Source organism: Papio anubis, chromosome 14 (assembly GCF_008728515.1).
Source record: "Papio anubis isolate 15944 chromosome 14, Panubis1.0, whole genome shotgun sequence".
NCBI classification, from domain to species: Eukaryota; Metazoa; Chordata; class Mammalia; order Primates; family Cercopithecidae; genus Papio; species Papio anubis.
In genome coordinates, this window is record NC_044989.1 from 84722727 (window position 1) to 84746228 (window position 23502).

General features: G+C 39.9%; 1 long non-coding RNA gene across 2 annotated transcripts; it reads right to left on the reverse strand.

The window, feature by feature from the left end:
* Nucleotides 1-2620: 2620 nt before the first annotated feature.
* On the reverse strand, nt 2621-23195 carry LOC110741087. Of its 2 annotated transcripts, none has more exons than XR_004178326.1 (5): nt 22946-23195; nt 7844-7903; nt 6488-6769; nt 4343-5404; nt 2621-3401 (listed from the first exon to the last, which is right to left on the reverse strand). It is a non-coding gene; the product is annotated as an uncharacterized LOC110741087 (long non-coding RNA). The 2 variants fall into 2 exon arrangements; XR_002516766.2 differs by lacking the exon at nt 22946-23195 and adding an exon at nt 9577-9898.
* Between the last annotated feature and the right edge of the window lie 307 nt (nt 23196-23502).

The window sequence follows — 23502 nt, forward strand, 5'->3', positions numbered from 1 at the left end:
CACTAAACATGCCCTAACAGCAGTATCTTAATAGTTCCAACTCTCTAGCATGTCATGGAGGTTCTACACGCATCCTCGTACACAGTTCTTGACCTACATAGACCTGAAACACACACAGGGAAAGAAATATAAAAGATCGATTTTCTAATCTCCAATGCTATACTAAAATGCACTATAAAATAAACAGCACTGCCAGAGTCTCTGGTAGGTTCCCACTTACTTGGAGAAAATGACATAAGTCCAGAAAAGCACAACTATGCCTCACAGAGGAATACAGAAAACTTAACTGTAATAAAAACTCCAATACAATTGCTGAGATTGCTCACCCAACAATCAACAACTTTTGGCAGACACATTCCTAATACAGTGTGGGAGACAGTTCCAGTAAAGTAACTGTCTATTTTATTAAAGTAAAAAAAATAAACAAATTCCGCCATTGTTACACTGAAGTATTTAAACTTTCTCTAGTGAAATAATATGAAACAATGGCCATCTCTACTACCTACTCTAGTTCTACTCTGATAGTCTAGCCCAGTGTTATTTAAACATGGTCTCAGAGCTCCACAAGTTCTAATATACACATTTTCACTTCCTGTTTTTGCAAACAGCTGCCCCAATCAGGTTGGTTTTATGTGATCACCAAATACAATCACCAAAAGTACGATTATATTTGACGTCTTGATAGACACTTCTGGCCGAATTCAGGTTAGTATGTTCAAATGTAAATATAAATATAAATATATACTTATGTTCCACGTCTTCCTATTATATTAATTCTGAATTTTCTTACTATTTTATAGGCAAGATTGTTTTACATGTATCATTGAAAGATAATTTCCACAAAATAAGACTTTAGTGTCTTAAGTTATTTACTAAACTAATTGTATTCATTACCTGTTGCTGCACAACACATTATCCCAAAAGTCAGCAGCTTAAAACAACATACATTTCTTATCTCACAGTTTCTGTTGGTTGGGAATCTGGGCCCAGCACAGCTGGGTCTTTTGCTTCATGGTCCCTTTCAGGTTGCAATCAGTGTATCACTTGGGCTGCAATCATAGCAAGGCTCAACTGGGGAAGGATCACGTCGCTGTTGGAAAGAGTCAGTTCTTCACGGGCTGCTGGACTGAGGATCTGGGTTGCCAGATGGCAGTTGACTGGTGGCTTACTCCCCAGTCCCTTGCCATGTGCACCGCTTCAAAATGGCAGCTTGGTCCACCAAAGTAGACAAACCAGAAAGGCATTAGAGACAGTTTGCTAGCAAGATGGAAGTTACAAACTACTGTAACCAACCATAGAAGTGACATCTCACAATCTTTGCTGTATTTTATCAGGCGCAAGCCACCCATCAGTAGGAGTGAGTATTAAGGACCCTCTTAGAAGTCTGCCCATCATAGGGATTTTTGTATTAACACTATAAAAATTAAAATGTGCTAGGTGTGCAATTTTTAATTGCTGTGGCTAATGAAACACTAACAATTTTAATGTGAAAAGAAGGTGTTTGAACCAAGTGGAGAATTGATGTACTTGACAAACCAAGGTTTAAGTAGCTCAGACACAAGCAAAAAGAAGAATTAAATCTTTGCACACCACAGTAGAAACACCTTCCCAAGTGCATAATATCCAACAACCCAAACTACAACCATCAGTGCCATTTTCACCTTTAAGTCATAGAATAGTTTCAGGCAAACATTATCAGCCATATCCAAATAATGGTATTTTTCTGAATGTTATTAAAATAGCAGTTGAATTGTTTGTATAAAATTGATGCATTGATGCATTTTTTCCATTTAATAGTTCTTTTAGAGTCAAGAGCTACAAGCACAAGAAGTTTGTACTCAGACTATAATAACACTGTAATAGGAACGTGTGGCACATTACTGGAGCTTGAGAAACATGGCATTCAGCTTATGCTTTTTAACTTTTATTTTAGGTTCAGGGGTACATATTCAGGTTTGCTATGTAGGTAAGCTATATGTCACAGGAGTTTGGTGTACAGATTATTTTGTCACTCAGGTAATAAACATAGTACCAGATAGGTAGTTTTTTAAATCCTCTCCCTCCTCCCACCTTCCACCCTCAAGTAGGCCCCAGTGTCTGTTGTTCCCTTCTTACTGTCCACGTGTTCCCCTCTTAGTGTCCACATATAAGTAAGAACCTGTGGTATTTGGTTTTCTGATTCTGCATTAGTTTGCTTAGGATAATGGTGTCCAGCTCCACCCGTGTTGCTGCAAAGGACGTGATCTTATTCTTTTTCATAGCTGCGTAGTATTCCATGGTATATCAGTACCATATTTTCTTTATTGAATCTACTGTTGATGGGCTTTGGGTTGATCCCATGTCTTTGCTATTTTTAATAGTGCTGAGATGAACATACACATGCACGTGTCTTTATGGTACAATGATTTACATTTTGGGGGTATATACCCAATAATGAGATTGCTGAGTCGAATGGTAATTCCGTTTTAAGTTCTTTGAGGAACTGACACACTGATTTCCACAATGGTTGAACTAATTTACATTTCCACCAGCAGTGTATAAGCATTCCCTTTTCTCTGCAACCTCAGCAGCATCTGTTATTTTTTTGACTTTTTAATAATAGACATTTTGAATGGTATGAAATGGTATCTCATTGTGGTTTTGACTTGCATTTCTCTAATGGTTAGAGATGTTGAGCATTTTTTCTTATGCTTGGTGGTGGTATGTATCTCTTCTTTCCAGCTTGTTTAAAAGGCCAGATGCCTTAGCATTCAAAGAGCTTGCAGATTCTCTCAGGAATCTGAAAGATAACCAATTAGCATTTGAGTATTTTATAAACTTCATTTCAGTAATAATACATTGAGATATTAAACTAAAATATCCCCCATTTTTTATGAATATCATTGCCCTGCTGTTGTTTCGGGGAGGGAGGAGCCAAATGAAAATAAAGAGGTTCTTACTCGGCACTGAATTTCAGATAGGGTTTTTTAAATCTAGTGTGAAACAATAATCCTAACAGCCTAGCTGTGTTGAGGGAGAAAATGACATTTCAATTCCAAAAGATTCCTTCTCCATATCAAGAGCAATGTTTTTAGTTTAAGGATAGAGCCATGGGATGGAGAGAATGGACAGGAAGCCCGATTACTCAGAAAGGAGGAGACGGTTTCACTGAAGAGAGACTCAGAAGGGCAAATATGAGGCTGAAGTTCAGTGGTATTCTCTCTCTCTCTCTCTTTCTCTCTCTCTGCAACAAAACCACAGGGTGGGGAGAGAAAGATGGCAGGGGAGTACAAACCTCCACGTCAGGAGGGAATCCATAAACCCTGAGGTGGTCCCCCACGATGCCACCTCTCAGCGATGTGCTGCCTCTGGCAACTGGAAGAATGTTTGTGTCCAGTCGTGTGGTCGGAGAGGTAGCGCTGCTGTAGCAGAAGGAGACATTTTGAGGGGTGGGCCTGAGAGGAGGGTCCCAGCAGTTCATAGGTTTATGTCCCAACAGAGGCCCAAGATTGTGGCAAGGAGCCAGCAGACTATGGGGTCCTAGAAATTCTAGACACATTGGCAACCACGTTTTTGCCTAGTGTTGGCAAACCCAGTAACTTCATCAAAAAGCCCACATCCATAGAACGCTTATTAGAATGGCAGAAAAGGGGAGTTTTTATTCTCTCTCTCTGGGGAGCTTCATTGGCTGTTTTCCAGACTCTTGGCATCTGGTAATATCCATGTTCTAAGGAGAAAGAGATAGGAAAGACACCTTGACTCCAGCCACGTGAAGCCCAAAGACATTGCAGCCCCACCTCATGTGACTGCTGGGGGCTCCCCCAGGACACCCGACATTTCCACTGTGTTTTTGTCAGCAATCTGTCTTTACTGGAAAACTCTCCAGGCTCCTAAAGCCAGTGCAATATGACAAGGATGCCTCTGGTGTGCCACCCAGGCAGAGGGCTTTGCTTGAGAACCCAGGGATTCCTGTTCTGCAGTCCTTGGGGAATCTGACAGGGTTGCTGACACAGATTTCTCTAATTGTGCTCATACTTTCTCTCCTCCGCCCCTTTATTTTTTCCCTTTCCCTTTAAAGTTGGATAAACTTGAGAATGAGTTTCACTTTCTTTCTCTGACTCTGGAAAATGGGACAGTACCCTATGCATCTCAGCTGCCTAAAAGCCCCTCTATCCCATGGGAGCCCACAGCACCAAGAGCCCAGCGAGATGAGGCAGGAAGAAACCAGGGAGTCTCTTCATGCTTCTGCTTTTCTACAGTTTATGGTCTGTGGTATGCAAGTGTCTTGTTTTTGTTTTTGTTTTTCAGGCAGCTATAATAAAAATACCACACACTGTGTGGCTTATAGACAACAGAAATTTACTTCTTGCAGTTCTAGAGGATGAGAAGTCCAAGGTCAAAGCACCAGCAGATTCAGTGTTGGGCAAGGGCCTGCTTCCTTATTCATAGATGGCTATTTTCTCACTGTGTCCTCAAATGGCAGAAAGAAAGAAACTTTTCTGAGATTCTTTGCATGAAGCTGCTAATCCAATTCATGAGCAAATGGCCTCCTAAAGGCTCACCTCCAAATACCATCACACTGTGGCTTAGGATTTCAACCTAAGAATTTGGGGAGACATAAATATTCAGTCTACAGCAGGAATATGTGACAACACAGTTGATCTTTTTATCCATGGCCTCCAAAATATCTGATCTCAGATTTATTATTTTCCAGATTTTTGTTTCATCTGGCAGCTACTCAAGTTCCTAAAGACTATATACAAATGATACTTGGATAAGTGAGGAACACTTCCAGATCACTTTTCTTCCTAGTGTGCCTGGTACAAAATAGGCATTCATAAATGTTTGTTGAATGAATCGATGACTCGTGAACAGGGAAATCTCTATGTACTGAGACCCTGATGGCCTTGGGTTTCACCTAAGGCTGCTTTCTGTACAATAATGTTTGGTGTTACTGCTCCAGGGCTTTTCTCCTGACAAGGAGCCATGGCCACTCTGAAGCCAATCTGTCCTAGAAATCTTAGGATTTACTTAATTGACCTCATGATGCTCTTGACACACATTGAGAATGGGAAAAACGATGGTACTGACATTGCTCAAAAGCATGATGGATTACACTTCCTTCCATATGACTGCCTCTTTTCAGCCCCGTCTTAGTTCAGCTACCTGTTGTCAACAGTATCACCCGGGATCCAAAAGAAAGAATTAGCACTGTCCTCAAAGGAGGCAAAAGGAGAATGCTTTTGATGTTTCTCTCTGTGGGCACTCTGCTTGCATCTTGTAAATTCTTATGAGCTTGCAATAAATAGCACATGCCAGGGAGCCCTGTTCAAAGTCCCTAGATGTATTATGTCACCCTTAACATCTAATAAATCACTTACATCCATGTGTGTGCTCCCCATGGCCTGGTAGCCCCACATCCAATCTAGAGGAACCACAGAAAACAATTTTCTTAGCAAATGAGAGCAAATAAAGGACATTATCTTCAAACAACCCAGAAGCTATAAAAAGTTGATAAGATAAAAAGGAATGTATTCCATCATAAAGGCCCTTACCAGGTAGGCAACATGGACAATGTGTTATGGACCTGATTATCAGAGGGTCTAGTCAGTGAAAAATCTCATACAAAAGGCTTCTTTTTCCCTCTGACCAGGAATTAGGACTAAATGCTAAGAGGAATCTCATTGCTGTGGTCAGAAAGAAGAAAACTGGACTCTAAATTTTAGTTCTACTATGATGTAATAATTTTCTCTTCAATTACTTTAATCTATCTACAATTCAAATGTCTCAGATCCCCAAACAAAACCCATCAAAAGTCCCACAGTTATACAAAGAATTCATAGGAATGTTCCTGGTCTCATATGAAAAAAGAAATGGAGACGGTGTGTGTAAAACCATCTTTCTCCTTCCAAATGTGGGTTCAGGGTGCCATTCTCTGTGACACGCTATTTCTATACACACATGCAATTGTACATTTTAGTCACATGACTATTTTCTTCTTGGCCATGTTATGGAAATTCTTCTAAACCACAAAACGTTTTATCTGTAGATGAAAAGGGATTTTTGTTTATGCCCCTGAAGTTGAAGCTTCAGTGATACAGGCCCTAAGGTGGATGCTATAAGAACAGCAGACAAGACAGAAACCAGGAGAGACAGAAAGAAAATGGAAGTAACTGCAGAGACCATGAAGCAGAATTCAGCTCCTTTTTTTGAAGCTTAACATCTGCTTCCTGCATCCCTCCTAGAGCACCTTGTTTCCCAGGAATAAAGAACCAGGAAAAGCCTCAAGTGCTGTGATTGGAAATGAGTGAGCCAAAGGCAGATTCACCATTAAAATGTGAATCCATTATTGCACAATGAAAGAAAACAACACCATGTATGCTAGTGATAAGTAGAAATGCCATCCCATTTGGAGCATGAAAACAGGAGGCAATACTCGCAGTGAAACAAACTGTCAACTATGGCTGGAAAATCCAAGTGACCTTTCAAACAAGGAATCGTTACTTACCCAGGTGGACAGTAATTTTAAGTGGTTCTTAGTCTCTGCCTCAAGTGAGATTTCTGGCAGCAGACACTGCATCACATGTCTTGTTTCTTTTATCCCAAAGCTTCTCCTTTCAAAATGTGATGAAAAGTTGAAATAATTGAGTTTTTTTAAAGACAAAAGGCCTATACTCCATATAAGCTTTGTAACTGCTGAATCCTGTGGCCTGGGATGTGGGACTTAACCTCTGATCTTCAGTCCTCTCAACTACAAAATGAGGATAATAACAGCCACCTTCTTGTGTTACTGAAACAATAAAATGGAAAATGATCACAGCCCACTGTCTTGCCTATTACGAGTAATCGATAGACATTAGTTGCTTTCTTCCTTCTCCTACTCGCCAGGACTAAACTCTACTCTGAGTCACTAGCATGCCAGGCAGCTCAGTCCGCTGATTTTAAGGAACTTCTTTTCCAAGGGACTACTGATGGAAAAAAGCACTGAGTTTTTGGGAGCCCCACAAACATGGGGCTAAGCCACTGGTTTGCAAACACTTTTAAAGCACTTAACCCTTTATTAAAATAAAGCTCATATAAATGCATATAGATCTAAGTTAAAACCTGGCTTTTGGCCTTTCCGCTCCTCTGAGTGCCATCCCACCGAGGAAGTCTCTAAACAGAGTTCCAAAAGCTTGCACTTAATGGTCCCCACTTGCTCTCTTTAATCTATGAATACCATTGACCCATTTTGTATGCGTGTTAGGTTTTTGTAGATATAAATCTTTCTCTAAGAGCAACTCTCATTTTAATTAGCCCTCAATCCTTAGACAAAACTCAGAAACATCTGCCACAATGTCTGGATTTTTATCATTAGAAATTTACTCCTTTGAATCTTGAAGGCTTTTTCATTTTGCAATAGTCATCCAGAAATTATAAACTCCCTGACAGAATCTGTGCCATATTCAGGGTTTTTGACCAGTCTGTAAGGATAAGATGCAGCCTGACTAAATGATAGATGCTCAAGACAGAAAATGGAGAAGCCAAGAGCAGATAGAGTAGACAGAAAGCTAGAGCTAGAAAAAAAGACTCCTTGTGCCTCGAAATAAACCCTGTCCTCTAACTCTTAGACTTTTCTATTATTCTCTAAAGAGACACAATTTTATCTGATATATGAAACAAAACCTTTCCCAAAAGTTGCACTGTCTTACTATTCAAGGCAAAAGATGGATTTCAGATGTAATTTCAAAACTAAAGAGGGTGATTATTATTTATTGTCTTCATGCTGTTATTAAGTACCTGTTCTGGACTTTGTTAAAAATATGTAAAGAAATAACTCAATTTCATGTCTTGAAGACATAAATTAAAGTGATCAAGAACTCACCATGGGTCCACAGAGGAATTTGTCATGCCTATAGAGTTGAAGAAGGCTCACCTCTCTTCTCTGACACATGAAAAGAAGAAAAAAAAAATTCATGAAGATAAGAGTAGACCTAAGAGGGTAATTTCTTAATCATTTAATGTATATTTAATGTACAGATGCATAGTATTTTCCCCCAGAGCATCTATATATTGTCCCCTTTTGATAAAGACCTTTACTACATATTATGCAGTCTGGGGCTTGGGGATAATTAGTGGGATAAAAGTTGTGTCCCACTTTCTCCCCCTCACAGCAATATTAACCTAACATCCCAAAACTTGAATTGTAAAACTACAGTCAGTTCTGTTATAATGTAATATAGTATTCCTAAACATCACCATGCTATGCAAAGTTGTACAAGAAAAATTACAGGGTTTAAGAAGAAAATGGGAGCACAACATTTAAAAATGTTGTCAGTGGCATGTAAACAAAAGATAGGAACCAAATAAAAAAGATAGTTGTGCACAAGTTAAATGGCTAGTAAATATTGCAAAAAATGTGACTCCTTATCTTGAAAAAAAACCTGAAGTTTGCCTATGTATGTGAATTTAGGAAGGCTGCAGCTTGTAAGTTACTGGGAAATGGAGGAAGGAGGGTTAGTTGAAATCAGACAATGTGGAAAGGTCAGGTGTGGAGGGATACAGCTGATAATACACATAATGAGCTGACAGAGCTGGTGATATGCACATGCCCATTTTGTGTATTCTTCCATAGCCCAATACAACAGAGTGCAATTTCTGCATTTACCCAGCATTCCCTGTGGACAAAACCGTGCATAAGAAAATGCAAAATCACATTGTGCTCAGATCACCTCCTAATATTTCAATTGTGTTGAAACAAATTTGTTTTCGAAACAAGCGTGATAGCACAACTGACTATATCTGGAATTTTCAAGTTCTTATCTCTAACTGCCACCCTTCATTCCACTTGCAGAATAAATTTTCCCAATACAAATCTCATCTTTTGTTTAAGATCTCTTAGAAGAAGCAGACAGTTCAGATGAATGTTTCAGGTGATAAACGAGGCAGGATTTTAAAAGACAGAAAGATTGCGGTTTGCTCAGTTCTCCATCAAAATTTCCTTGCTGAAGCATAATTGAGCCTGGTATTGAAGCGCAGTAGAGTTGGGAGAGAAGGCACGGCATAGACAAGCAGACCTAGGACCCAGACCCAGGACCAGGCTCTGTGCCTACAGGAAAGAGTCTTGTTTCTAACAGGGCTCAAGGTATTAGTAGCTGCTCTTGATGTTGACTTGAAAAGTTTTACATTTACTAGATGTTCCTATCTACCCTTTTTAACTTGCTAAGAATACCATCTGTGAATTTACCTAAATCTCCCTTTTAAGCCTCTAGCTATCTTAAGGAATATTGTCATGCAAGAGCTGGGCAAGAGCCAGGAGCACAGTAATTGGGGCATTCGCTCACCATGTATTGAATTGAGGAATCACTGTTTGCAATGTCAGCTAAGTGGAAAAGGAAAAGCTAAAATCACATTCTTATGAGTCTGGCAATTTTGTGGCAAGTCTCTGTGGAGCTCAAAGCCATCCTAAATTACAGAGCTTGTATATTCTGTGGTGGACAACTGCTTCTTCCCTCACCCATTTTTCTCAACTATTGGTATTTGGGGTAGTACAATTCTTTTTTGTGCAGGACTGTCCTGCTCAGTTCAGGACAATCAGCACCCTTATCTAACACTTACCAAATGTCAGTCGTGCATCCTAATCACTGCAAATATCCAAAATGCCTCCTTCACAAACTCAAACACTTTTGGCAGGTTAGAGGGTTCCCTGAATGAGAACCACTGCCACTGATGTCTCCTTCAGCTGCAAACTTCCTTCTCTCTGCAGATGCAGGCCTGCCCACTTCCTGAGATAAACACTCAAGCAGTTTTCATTCCTTTACCTTGGAGAGAATACACGATCTTGGGTACAACAGAAGACATTACAGCAGAGAAAAGGAGAAGAATAGGAAAACTCTATGTGCTCCTCACCATATTACCTTACTCTTCTTTAGACAGAGTCTCACTCTACTGCTCATTGCAATCTCCGCCTCCCAGGCTCAAGGGATTCTCCTGCCTCAGCATCTTTTTTTCTTTTCTTTTCTTTTCTTTTCTTTTTTTTTTTTTTTTTTTTTTTTTGAGACAGGGTTTCGCTCTTTCACCCAGGCTGGAATGCAATGGCACGATCTCGGCTCACTGAAACCTCCACCTCCCTGGTTCAAGCAATTATCCTGCCTCAGCCTCCTGAGTAGCTGGGATTACAGGCATACACCACCACACCCAGCTAATTTTTTGTATTTTTAGTAGAGACAGGGTTTTGCCATGTTGCTCAGGGTGGTCTCAAACTCCTGACCTCACGTGATCCACCCATCTCAACTTTCCAAAGTGCTGGGCCTGAGTCACAGCACCCAGCCTCAGGCTCTTGAATATCTGGAATTGCAGGTGTGTGCCACCATGCCCACCTAATTTTTGTATTTTCAGTAGAGATGGGATTTCGCCATGTTGGCCGGACTGGTCTTGAACTCCTGACCTCAAGTGATTCATTGGCCTCAGCCTCCCAAAATGCTGGGATTACAGCTGTGAATCACTGCACCTGGCTTACCTTACTCTTCTTATGCGTGAAATTTTCATATAATTTACGTCTCAGAACAGTCCTATAAAATTGGCCACGGGAAGAAAACTGTGACTCAGGGGTCTGCCCCTGGTCAGGCTGCTGATTTGGGATTAGAATCTGGTTGTCCTCATGTTGCTTCCTCTTGTGCTCATTTTGCCAGCCCTTACTGCTGTTTCTTGGCCCTGGGAAAAGAACCTGAACTCTTTTTCACTAGCATCTGACTTCCTTCTTCCATATTCTGCAGAAACTTGAGTTTGCCATTGATGCTGTTGACCAAATATTTCCAGCTCTCTATCTTCATAGCACATGGTGGTATTATACTTCCAGCCCACCTCTGGTTCTTCAAAGCAGCATTACTAGTTCTGGCCAATAAACTGTGACCATTTAACAGCCAGTGCAAGAAACTCATTCTCTTTTCCCTCTGATGTAACAACTGGCAGCATTTAAGATGGTGGCTGCTCTGTCAGCATGGATCCAAAAGTCAGGAAATGTTGAAGTAGAAGCCTCAGCTGACCCAAAATGGACAGCTAGTATGAGCAAGAAAAAGCCCTTTGCTATAATAAATCACTAGGATATGAGAGTTGTTTGTCATCACCGTGTGACGTATCCTATCCTGACTGATACAGAATTATCTGCTTCTCCCAACATTTGCTCCTGAGTCAGTTCTCAGGTGTTTTGATGGAATAAAATAACCTCTCAGATCCATCCCCTATACCACATACACACATGCAAACACAGGGGCCAGATTCCTTATGTGCTAGTGCCTCTTCCGCACATCTTCCTTACTGTGATGGTTAATACTGAGTGTCTGTTGATTGAATTGAAAGATGCAAAGTATTGTTCCTGGGTGTGTTTGTGAGGGTGTTGCCAAAAGAGATTCACATTTGACTCAGTGGGCTGGAAGAGACAGACCCACCGTCAATCTGGATGGGCACCATCTAATCAGCAGCCAGCATGGCTAAAATAAAAGCAGGTAGAAGTTGGAAGGACTTGACTTGCTGAGTCTTCCGGCCTTTGTCTTTCTCCCATGCTGGGTACATCCTGCCCACAAACATCAGACTCCAAGTTCTTCAACTTTTAGACTCTTGAACTTACAACAGTGATTTGCTAGGGGCTCTTGGACTTTCGACCACAGACTGAAGGCTGCACTGTTGGCTTCCTTACTTTTGAGGTTTTGGGACTCGGACTGGTTTCCTTGCTCCTTCACTTGCAGATGGTCTATTGTGGGACTTTACCTTGTGATAATGTGAGCCAATACTGCTTAGTTAAACTCCCCTTCATATATACATCTATCCTATTAATTCTGTCCCTCTAGAGAACCCTAATATACTTAGGATTTTTAAATTTTAGCCATTTCACCTCTCACACTCTTTCCCCTTTTAAGAGTCGTGCTCTGTCACCCAGGCTGGAGTGCAGTGACACAATTTCGGCTAACCACAACCTCTGCCTCCTTGGTTCAAAGCGATTCTCATGCCTCAGCCTCCCAAGTAGCTGAGACTACAGGTTCATGCCACCACATTCGGCTAATTTTTTATATTTTTAGTAGAGACGGAGTTTCTCCATGTTGGCCAGGCTGGTCTGGAACTCCTGACCTCAGGTGATCCGGCCACCTCGGCTTCATAAAGTGAGCCACCGCACCTGGCTCCCACGTCCTTCTGAAGCATCAGTCATTCTAGACAGTAGAATTGGCTCCAGCATACCCAGTTGTTTTTGTTTCACTGCAAGTTCTTTAATGATAGGGAATGTGCCTCATATCAACTCTGCCTACCATACAGCCTGGCACAGAGAAAGCAAAATACAAATACTTGTTAAATAACTAACCTTTGTAATCTAATGCTAGGAACAAAAGCGGAAGAGAAATTATCTAGGCAAACTATTTTTTTTCTCCAAAAGCACTGAGAAGAATAATGAGTAAGAATACACATGCTAGAGGAGAAATATAGTACATTTTTAAAAGTTTGGAAACTCGGAGGGAATTATAAACATATAATCAATTACTACCACAATATAGAAGTTTTTCTTTTCTTTATAACCAAGAAAACTTCTCATTCATTACATCATGCTCCATAAGTTATACTTTATCAGCTATCAAATAAAAGACTTTTTATCTCATTCTAGATCTATGGCCAACAAAAAATTCAGCTCCTAGTTAATATCTGATGAATCCCGGGATGACTCCAGAGGAGACTCGCTCAATAATCCAATAGCTCATTTCGCTCTCATCCTACTCAGCTATCCCAGACATCCACTGCCGCCAAAGTGAAATATGATATTGATCTTGCACTGCATTGTTCGGTCTCTGTGAATCCTTGGTGGTCATTTGCTACTGATAGATTAACACAAGTGTGATAATCACTTTGGAAGTAAACTGTCAAGTACATGCGCCCTGGATTCTGTACTGAGCACCCAAGAAAACTGGCTTCTCCCTAAGGAGTGTGCTACATAATCACATTTGATAAAACTCAAAGCTATGCTGGAGAAGCAGTGGTTACTGCCAAAACATGCCACTGTTCGTGTCCTCTGAGATGGGGATCTGTCTACCCAGCCTTTCAATTTAGGATGTCTTGTTTCTTTCAATTTTCTGGGGATGTCATAAACCATAACAAGAATTTAACTTGAGGTGAAAATAATAGTGACAGTAGAAAAAAGGGAAAATTGTGCTAGCCAAATATTATACATTTTTATATGCATTACCTTGGAAAGGTGATACAGTAGTTGAGAGTAAGGACTCAAGAACTAATCTGCTTGACTTCAAATTCCAGCTTGCCACTCATTAGCTGAGCAAGTTACTTTAACTCTCTGTGCCTGTTTCTTCATGTGTGAAATTATCTTACACATAGATCTGTTGTGAAGATTAAATTAGTTAATTTATGGGAAATATTTAGAATAGTTCCTGTCATGTAAGTACTCCTTAAGCATAGTTTTATCTTTCTTTAGAGAGATAGAGAATGAAATGGAGATAGAGATGCCTATGGGTGTGTATATGTGTATTTGTATATATTTGCATAGACTCGATGAGATGCATACGATCAATAAATCCGTTTCACAAAAAAGATCGTGAGAGTTAGTGGGGTAGGAGGAACAGTGAGTTAATGGCAAAGCCAGCAATTAAACCCAGGGCTTTTTTACTCTAAAGCATACGTTTTTAAATAGCAGACACATTGTTAAGTGATATTTATTAGTCAAGAAATGTTTCTTGAGTGTCAACTATGTGCCAAGCATTCTGTTAGGCATGGAGCCACGGGACTCTTTTACTCACAGCCAGAGCTGGGGAAAATGGTGAAAGAAAAACCCACAACGTGTTTTTTGTATTCCTTCAATGATACTCTAACCAATAAAGTCAAACCCTTTATCCTCCGCTTTTCCTCTTATGCTTCACTTAAGTAGATTCTCCCTGGGCAGCATTCTAGAAACCATTTTTTATTCTCATACCCATTTCCTTGATACCTATTCTCTGAGAGCCTTTACCTTTGTTAAGTGACAGCAAGCTGTTCTGGTTAACTCAGATGACAATTAGTTCCCCTCATAGAAGAAAATGGATTAGGAATGAGTAAGTGCCCCGTAGGTAGGCACAAACTAAGGCTATATGGTGATGACATAATAGATTTCTAAATTAGATCACAAATTAGACTAAAGGGACTTCCAAATCTAAGATAAAGCAATTATTCAATATGCTAAGATCAGCATTCTTGATTATTAGATCAGCTCTCATGGTAAGATTTCTTGTACTATGCTCACAATACTAGGAGAACACATTGGATAAAATAAAAATGTAGTGGTTACCTATTTTTAATGCCCCTTAATCAACCATGATACTTGGCCAGCCGATTCAATACCTTACACAGTGATCCATTTGAACTTGACACTGGCAGGATACTTAGTGGTACTATATGTGATTCTGGTAACAAAAGAAAAGAAACTCTCTGTGATGTATGCGATGCCACCTCCAACTCTTAGATAGTAGAATCAGAAAATCGATCTGATGATTGAAAGACTAGAAAGTAGTTCACACCGTCAGATCAGCTAACTTTAATTAAGTAACTTCATTCTTTTCCTCCAAAAGGCCCAATTGTCCAAACTTTATCCAAGCTAAATAATGCCCTATATTTTTCAAATTGACCTCCCAGGCCCTCTAAGTATGACTTTATCTCTTTCCTTCTCTACATAGGCAAGCTGTTAGAAAAAAATTCAGGCTTACTGTGTCATCTCCTTGCCTCCCATCTCCTCTTTGCTCTGCAAGGCCATTCTCCTTTTCTCTCTTCAGGCCACTGTGTATGTCCAATCTGTAATTTTGAACTGCTGCTCTGCTATCTTATGTAAATCATACTCACATCCCCTCTTTGAGATTGTTCCAGAATCCAGGCTTTTTATGCATGGCTCTAACACTAAACCTGTCCCTATCAGTCCTGACTCCCAGGGCATGAACACTGAGATACTGTTCAAATTTCTATCACAGTTTAGCTATAAATGGAAGCAGAAAAATAGGGTATTAGCTGGAGAGCAAGGTGGACACTATAACTTTTTAAAAAAGGGATGCAAGATATTTTAGTATCTTTGCTGTTGGAAATGATCCAACAGAAGGTGAAAAAATTGATAATGCAGGGGTACAGGGTACTTCCAGAAGCAAATTATTTACACAGGCAAGAATTTATTAAAAGCAACCAGTTATGTAGGTGATTTAATCTTTGCCCAGAAAAATGGAGGATTTCAACCTGAAAACTTTTGCTATCCTGTGTAATCTTTTAAGAAATTTAAATTTTTGCACAAATTTTAAAATTTTTACCGTAGTTTTTTTCAACATGTTTGAACACAAAACCATTCAACCAACTTGCCCTCAAGTCTTCATAGAATGATTGCTTTCAAACTGAGACGGGTAAAAGTTTCTCTAGATCCCCAGATACTGACTCATAACCAGAGTGAGGCAAAGCCCTGAAGTCTCAAGTTCACTGTAGTTTTCTATGAATTCAGAAGCAAAATTCATCGCTATCCTTCCTGCTTCTAGGGGAAGTTGGGTAAACGACTCTTACCCTTTACCTCTGTCACAATGCATAGTGTATATTTTCAAATATTTACATTCTTGGGCATGACCCCAGTCTTGATGAGTCTAAATCTCCTGGGACAGTGAACACAAAAGGAAAAAATACAGAAATCTGCATTTTGCCTTGTGAACTCCCCCAGCTATTCCTGTGTGCCCTGAAGCTCAAATCCTGAAATAGAGAAGCAAATATGATAATTTCCATTTTCATTCCTGCTTTTAACAATGTGTGTCAGGCCATGTTCGGCATTGAACATGCAAGGTTAGAACATGATGGTCCCTGCCTTCAAAGGATTCACAATACAAAGGGAGAGAAATGGGAGCTAATCAAGGGCAATTCACAATGTGAAAGGCTTGTGACCAAGGAAGTCTTAGGATGCTGAGAAGGAGTATCAAAACTGGGTTCAGCTGGGGGTGGGCGTGATGCCCAGAAAGGCCAGGCTTGCTCTCAAGATGAGTTCTGAAGGATGAGCAAAAGTTAGCTAGGAAATGACATACCAAAATCGAAACAGAAATATTTCCAGTTCTTATTTAAAAGATTTTACTTGCAATTTTTTTTATTAAATTGTGCAATGCATAATAAATTCTCATCCACAAAATATTTCTAGCTAAGAAATTGCTTTGATATCATTTCACCAGTCTAGAAGTAACAGCTGAGGGTCTTTTCCCTTTAAAGTGATGGGAGGCCTCAAAAACACACATTTCTTGTCCTCAGACATAGAAAAGAAGGTTAAGAAAAGAGGTGAAAATTCAGCTCCACCTTAAAGAGAAAAGAGCTTTTAGTTGGAACTTAAAGAGCAAGACTTAGAGAAAGAGGAGAGAGCAGAAAGACAAAATAAATTTAAATCTCAAGTGGAAATGTTCTACTCAGCCCATGCAGGTAGGAAGATATAAGTTAAATAATACATAAAGGAAAAGTGTTTCTCTAGGTTTGAAAAATTAGAGGTGACAATGAAAACAGACTCCTCTATAAATTCCACATGAACCTGTCCTGAGGGTTCCTGTTTGTCCTAGCCAGTCTGCCCTGAATTTCCCAGTGTAATGGTATGTGCATGGTATGTGCACTATACATCTCCAAGTCCAACTTGACTTTTCCAGGGCAGACTCAACTTTGTGGTAAATTGGTGAAAATGGGTTATATATAATAAACTTTATTACAACGAAGATTTCTGCCAACAAAGCTGTTTTTACAGGTTAATATTAGCGAACTATACACACAAAACTTTGTTACCCAGTTGCAAATGATTCCTCTCTAAGAAAAAATAGTTATGTGTTAATAGAAGCCCAGCTTGAAGGCTACAGGGACTGAGGCCCCACCTCCCTCTGCATTGGTTAGACCTGTCTGCAACCTGAATTCCTCTGCACTGAAGTCCTATCTGCAGTTCTAGTTTACCATTTTGAGGACAACTGGAAAATGACCACAACTTAGTTACTGTTGAAACCAAAATACATGAAAAACTAATAAAGTTCCCCTCAGAAAACAGACAGCACATTCATAACACGGACCCAGGAGAGTTTAAAGAAGGACAGAGCTAAGGGAAAAAGAAGGCAGGTGAAGCATCTCCAAGGATACACCCCTAGACCTGAAGGGGCAAAGAGGGAGAGGTGACCAGAATCCCATAAGTCCTATATCTGAAGGGACCCGGTGACCGCCAGCACCTGTGCCAGCCATGGCTCAGGGGAAGGGACTGAGGAATAAAGGCTAGGTTGCTGACACAGAGCTCCAGCCAGCACCTCCCACTGGCCAGAATAGAAACCAAAGAGAAGCAAACCCGTTGACTCCAGGCCACGCCAGTTCCTGGGGCCCAAAGCAGATTAGAGAGGGGAAGAGTTGGGTTTTAGGAGCCAACAAAAAGTACTCAGCACAGAATCAAAAGTCGACTGCTTGCTGGACATGAAAGCTGTCTTTTGGTATTTAAAGTCGATATGGTCATATCACCAGTTTATTGAGGCACTGATTGCCCTCTTTGAGCAGCTTCTACGATCTCACCCAGACTCCTAACAGCTGGAAATACCTTGGTTAAAAACCTTCCAGTAGAAGATTCCACAGCTTACATAAAGAGTTTTTAACTCATTGGCCATAACTTTATCTGGGTTTCCAATTTTATTTCTTACTATTTCTCTGCTCATACCCAGAGATTTTGGTAAACTGGATTTTCAATATTCCCTCATTCATGGTGTACTCTTTCTTACCATTCGAAATTCAGTTCCACATTTAAGATTCATTCCGAATTCTACTTTCTTCACAAAGCCTGATTTCCCACAATGTCTGATTGTCTAAGCTGGTTGTAATCTCTCCCTCCTCTAAACATAGACCTGTAGTTTAATCTCTTGAAGAATTTACCTTAAAACCCTGTGTGGCCGAGCATGGTGGTTCGTGCCTGTAATCCCAGAACCAAGGTGAGAGGATTGTTTGAGCTCAGGAGTAAGAGACCAGCCTGAGCAACACAAAGAGACTCTGTCTCTATAAAAATAAAAATTAGCTGGGCATGGTGGCAATCCTGTAGTCTCAGTTACTTGGGAGGCTGAGGTGAGAAGGTTGAGCCCAGGAGGTCACCTCCCTGAATTGCTTTCAAATAAATTGATTATAGATTTGAATAAGCTTATTTAGCTCTCTCCAAAGAAGAAAAAGTTAAATCAAAAGATATATCATTATAGGTAGTACTGTTTTGGCTGAATGGAAGGTTTTATAAGACCTAACCATTGGATGGTTTTTGCCTTCAGCTCCTGCTAAATGGCAATATAATTTCAGATCGTGTAATTTCAGAAGGCCCCATTAACTTTAGGAATACACATGTATTAGTGAGTGGGGATGAGTTAAAGGGGACATACCAGATTTACCCAACCATTGTTTCTTTGCTGGGAAAATTCCTATTCAGAAAAGGAGACAAGAAACTTTCATGGAACCAGGACCTGTCTCCAAGTGCCAGGATTTATTATAAGATTCTGTCCCACTAGATCATCTGTGATTCTTGGCAGACAAGTGGATACTGAAGTCTTTTCAATTACAATGACTAAAGAAAACTTTTTTGTAAGATTTAATAAGCACACCGGCTTCTTTAATGGTTTTTAATACGTGCTCAGGCAACTCAAATATTGCCATCACAGCATGAAATTCCAGAGTCTTTTGAATATATTTCATGCTTTTTTAATGACTTCATTAGACAAATCAGTTTTTTGGCAAAGCGGGGCTAAAAAAAAATTAATCTCAATGATCAGACAACACAGAATACACGCTTTTGGAATTGCCAACCTATTACAATAATGAGAGAAGGGGTACAGAAAGCAGAAAAGCAAGCTATTTACCTTACCCTTGAGGAGTTTATGATATACTTATATAGACAAGGTGAACTCAGAATATTGCAGCAAATGATACATAACAGCTCATAATCAAGAAGCACTATGATATGGGTGGGGAGTAGGAGGGGATGATAGTTGAGGGTTAGAAGAATAAGCTCTGTCTCTTATTTGCTGTGCATCTTCAGGACAGTTACGCTATCACTTTGAGTCCTCTTCTGGAAAAATACTTGCCTTACGAGGACATTTTGAGGATATAACAGGGAAATGTATGTGAAAGTAACATAATAAAATGTAAATATCTATACATGTTCAGTCACTCTATAGGAATTTTTTAGGAGCCCACTGCATGCCAAGTACCATCCCCAGCATGACTGGGGATACAGATTTAAAAAACTGCAGTTTTCATATAAGGAGTAAGGAGACCTAAAACCATAAAAACCCTAGAAGAAAACCTAGGTAATACCATTCAGGACATAGGCATGGGCAAGGACTTCATGTCTAAAACACCAAAAGCAATGGCAACAAAAGCCAAAATTGACAAATGGGAGCTAATTAAACTAAAGAGCTTCTGTATAGCAAAAGAACTACCATCAGAGTGAACAGGCAACTTACAGAATGTGAGAAAATTTTTGCAATCTACCCATCTGACAAAGAGCTAATATCCAGAACCTACAAAGAACTCAAACAAATTTACAAGAAAAAAACAAACAACCCCATTAAAAAGTGGGCAAAGGATATGAACAGACACTTCTTAAAAGAAGATATTTATGCAGCCAACAGACACATGAGAAAATGCTCATCATCACTTGCCATCAGAGAAATGCAAATCAAAACCACAATTAGATAGCATCTCATACCAGTTAGAATGGCGATCATTAAAAAGTCAGGAAACAACAGGTGCTGGAGAGGATGTGGAGAAATAGGAACACTTTTACACTGTTGGTGGGACTGTAAAATAGTTCAACCGCTGTGGAAAACAGTGTGGCGATTCCTCAAGGATCTAGAACTAGATGTACCATTTGACCCAGCCATCCCATTACTGGGGATATACCCAAAGGATTATAAATTATGCTGCTATAAAGACACATTCACACGTATGTTCATTGCGGCACTATTCACAATAGCAAAGACTTGGAATGAACCCAAATGTCCATCAATGACAGACTTGATTAGGAAAATGTGGCACATATACACCATGGAATACTATGCAGCCATAAAAAAGGATGAGTTTGTGTCCTTTGTAGGGACATGGATGCAGCTGGAAACCATCATTCTCAGCATACTATTGCAAGAACAGAAAACCAAACACCGCATGTTCTCACTCCTAGGTGGGAACTGAACAATGAGATCACTTGGACACAGGAAGGGGAACATTACACATTGGGGCGTATTGTGGGGAGGGGAGAGGGGGGAGGGATAGCGTTAGGAGATATACCTAATGTAAATGACAAGTTAATGGGTGCAGCACACCAACATGGCACATGTATACATATGTAACAAACCTGCACATTGTGCACATGTACCCTAGAACTTAAAGTATAATAAATAAATAAATAATTAAAGTTTGCAAAAAACTACAGTTTTCTTTTTTTTTCTCAAAGAAGTCAACTGAGCATAGTCCTATAGGTTTCCTTCAGAAGGGACTGGGAACCACAAGAGCTGTGATAATGAGAGGAATCGATGAAGGAGAGTGGGACCTGTACCTTCAAGGCTGTGTAGAACATGTAGCTCCTCAACTTATAATGGAATTACATCCCAATACACTCCTCAGAAGTTGAAAATATCCTAAGCCAAAATGTAGTTAATACACCTAACATACCAAACATCATAACATAGCTTAGCCTGTATTAAAAGTGCTCAGAACACTGACATTAGCCTGTAGTTTGGCAAAATCATCTAATATAATGCCCCTTTTCTAATAAAGCACTGAATATATAATGTAATTTATTAAATACTGTACTGAAAGTGAATAAAAAAAAGAATGTTTGAGTACTCGAAGTACGATCTCTACTGAATGTATATCACTGTTAGACCATCATAAGTCGAAAAATCATTAAGTCAAACCATCATAAATCAGTGATTATCTACATAGATAGTTGGGGAAAAGGAACAGGGTTTTTTCAAGTAAAGAAGCAGTATTTCCTAGAGATAGGCAAGTCTAGAATATTTTTGAGTGCATGTCCTGATTAGAAGAAAAAATAAATTGTGTCTACTTCAAGAGTCAGGAGTATTGAGCTCAACTGATGCAAAGTAAAATAACTGAACAATTTTCACTTAAATCAGTAGTAACACTAAGGTAAATGCATATTAAATAGAACCTGCTGACTGCTCCAATTTGGTGAGTTCCCCACTTTTTAAGGCAAAAGGAGTCAATCTCAGAAATGTACACGGATATTAAGAAGTTAGTAACAAGGGAGATTTAGAGGACATCTGTGGCTCAATGCACCAAAGTTAGCAGAAGGACTTCATCTCAACTGCTATTTCCCATCATCAGGCAGCGGCTGCCTGGAGCATCCCCTCAGGAAGAATACCAAGACTTTGTCTGAGCTCTGTAGGAGAGCGTGTCATGATGAAATATTGAAAGTAGCCTTGGGCATTGGACGGCAGAGGAACTGCTCAAGCCTTCTCTTTTCCAGTCCTGCTTACACCTGCCCCAGCTCCCTCCTGAGCCTTGAACATGGAGACGTGAGGTTTAGAATAATAGCTCTGAGGGCTTTCACCATCAGTTTCGCTAGATCAGATTTAATAAATCAGGAAGGCCTGCATATCATCATCACATCCATTAAAAAAAAAAACGGTTTTCAGTTTAGCTTTTAGCAAAGCAAACTGCTTTCATTAAAACTTCGTAATAGCCCAGGAAAAAATGAGGCTTTACATTTGCATGAATGACTATCAGAGGACACAGATGAAGGGTAGTTTCTGACCTTGAATAGCTCACAATCTACTGAGAGAAAAACAATATAAAAACAGTAACAGAATAAACAATGTATTTTATAACATTTTTCAAAAGATTCCATTCTCTTACTTTGCTTAGGTTAATTTCAAGGCACAGAAAGGAAACACCAAACTCGTTTCAATGTATCCAGACAGGATCTATGTGCAAACATGTTTTCTAATAGGTCCTGAAGCAATTAATGGTTAATCAACAGAATTCTCTCCATTTTCTGTCATTCTAATTATTAATCTTTTCTGCGTGAGGGGCTTCTTCTTACTCTCTTGCCAGATTACCCTCAAATTTCTGGATACCTCTAGCTACAGAGAGAGTAAAATCAAATAATTTACTGCCCAGGTGTGAACTCCTCAAACAAATTTTTATGAACATATACCATGATAGAAGCAGCAGTTTGTACAACTAGTTTGTAGAGGAGAAACCAGTTTAAAAGAGCAATGTTTTTAAATATGCACATTCTCCCACCTCATAATCATGGAGGGATAATTTCTAGGGTACCCCCAAAAAACCTACCCTGTGGACAGGTGTGTTTTCTGACTCGGGATGATCAGTGTTTCTATTTGGAGCTGGGATGTGATACAGGCAGGGAGGAAGGACAGGTGGAGAGACAGACAAGGAGCTGGCCCAGCTGCACTGGAAGCAGCTGCCCTGCTGTTCTCCTCAGTGGCCCAAAGCTGGCTGTGTCTGGGTAGTGGGCAGCAGAGGACGGGCCACAGCTACCACCTGGTGTTCTTGGGCCAAACAAGGACTGCAGCCTCTGGGCCTCTGGCTAAGACCGGCAAAAGGGACATGCTGCAGGGAATGTTTGTCTCATGCAGAGGGCAGAGAAGGACCCTGGCGGTACTGCCTGGAGCACAGTTCTCAGAGGATCCCCCTGTATCTCAGTCAGAAATAAATGAAACATCACAAGCCCAAGAGCTGGAAAAGTTTCCTGCCCTTCAGGAAGTAGAGAAAAGGCAACATTCCTGGCAAAAATACTCGTTCTAACTGATACCATAAGGAGTACAAAAAAAACATGCGATATACTGCCGTTTTTTATTGGATATCTACTATGTGTCAAGTGTTTTGCTAAAAACTTTATATGCATTATGTTCAATGTTTGCATGTGTGATTAACCCCACTTTGTCCACGCAGAGATAGAAGATGAGAGGTTGTCATTTGTGCAACTCACACAGTCAATACTGTTTGGCTCAGGATCTAAATCCAACTCTAAGTGGCACCAACTATCTTCTTTTCTTGCTGGGACTAAGCAGAGCATGCAGGAAAAACCTTTCAGGGATAGAAAAAAAGAAATGTATAACAGTTCTGTTGGAGAATGTTTCAGGATATCTTTTTTTAAACAAAAATGTGTATTCTGCTTTTGTTGGGCGGAGTGTTCAATAAATGTCAAGTATAGTTGGTTTATAATGTTTTATAAGTCCTCTGTCTTAGTCTTTTTGTGCTGCTATAACAACGTACCTGAAACTGGGTAATTTATAAAGAATGGGAATTTATTTCTCACAGCTTTTGAGACTGAAAGTCTAAGATCAAGATTAAGGTAGTAGCAGGTTTGTTGTCTGGTCTGTGCTTTCAAGATGGTGCCTTGAATGCTTCATCCTTCAAAGGGGTAAAACACTCTATCGTCACATGGTGGGAAATGGAAATTGCAAGAGGGCTGAAGGCTGTGTGAAGCCTCTTCCATGAGGCCCTTAATTTCATTCACAAGTAAAGGATCTCTCATAACCTAAT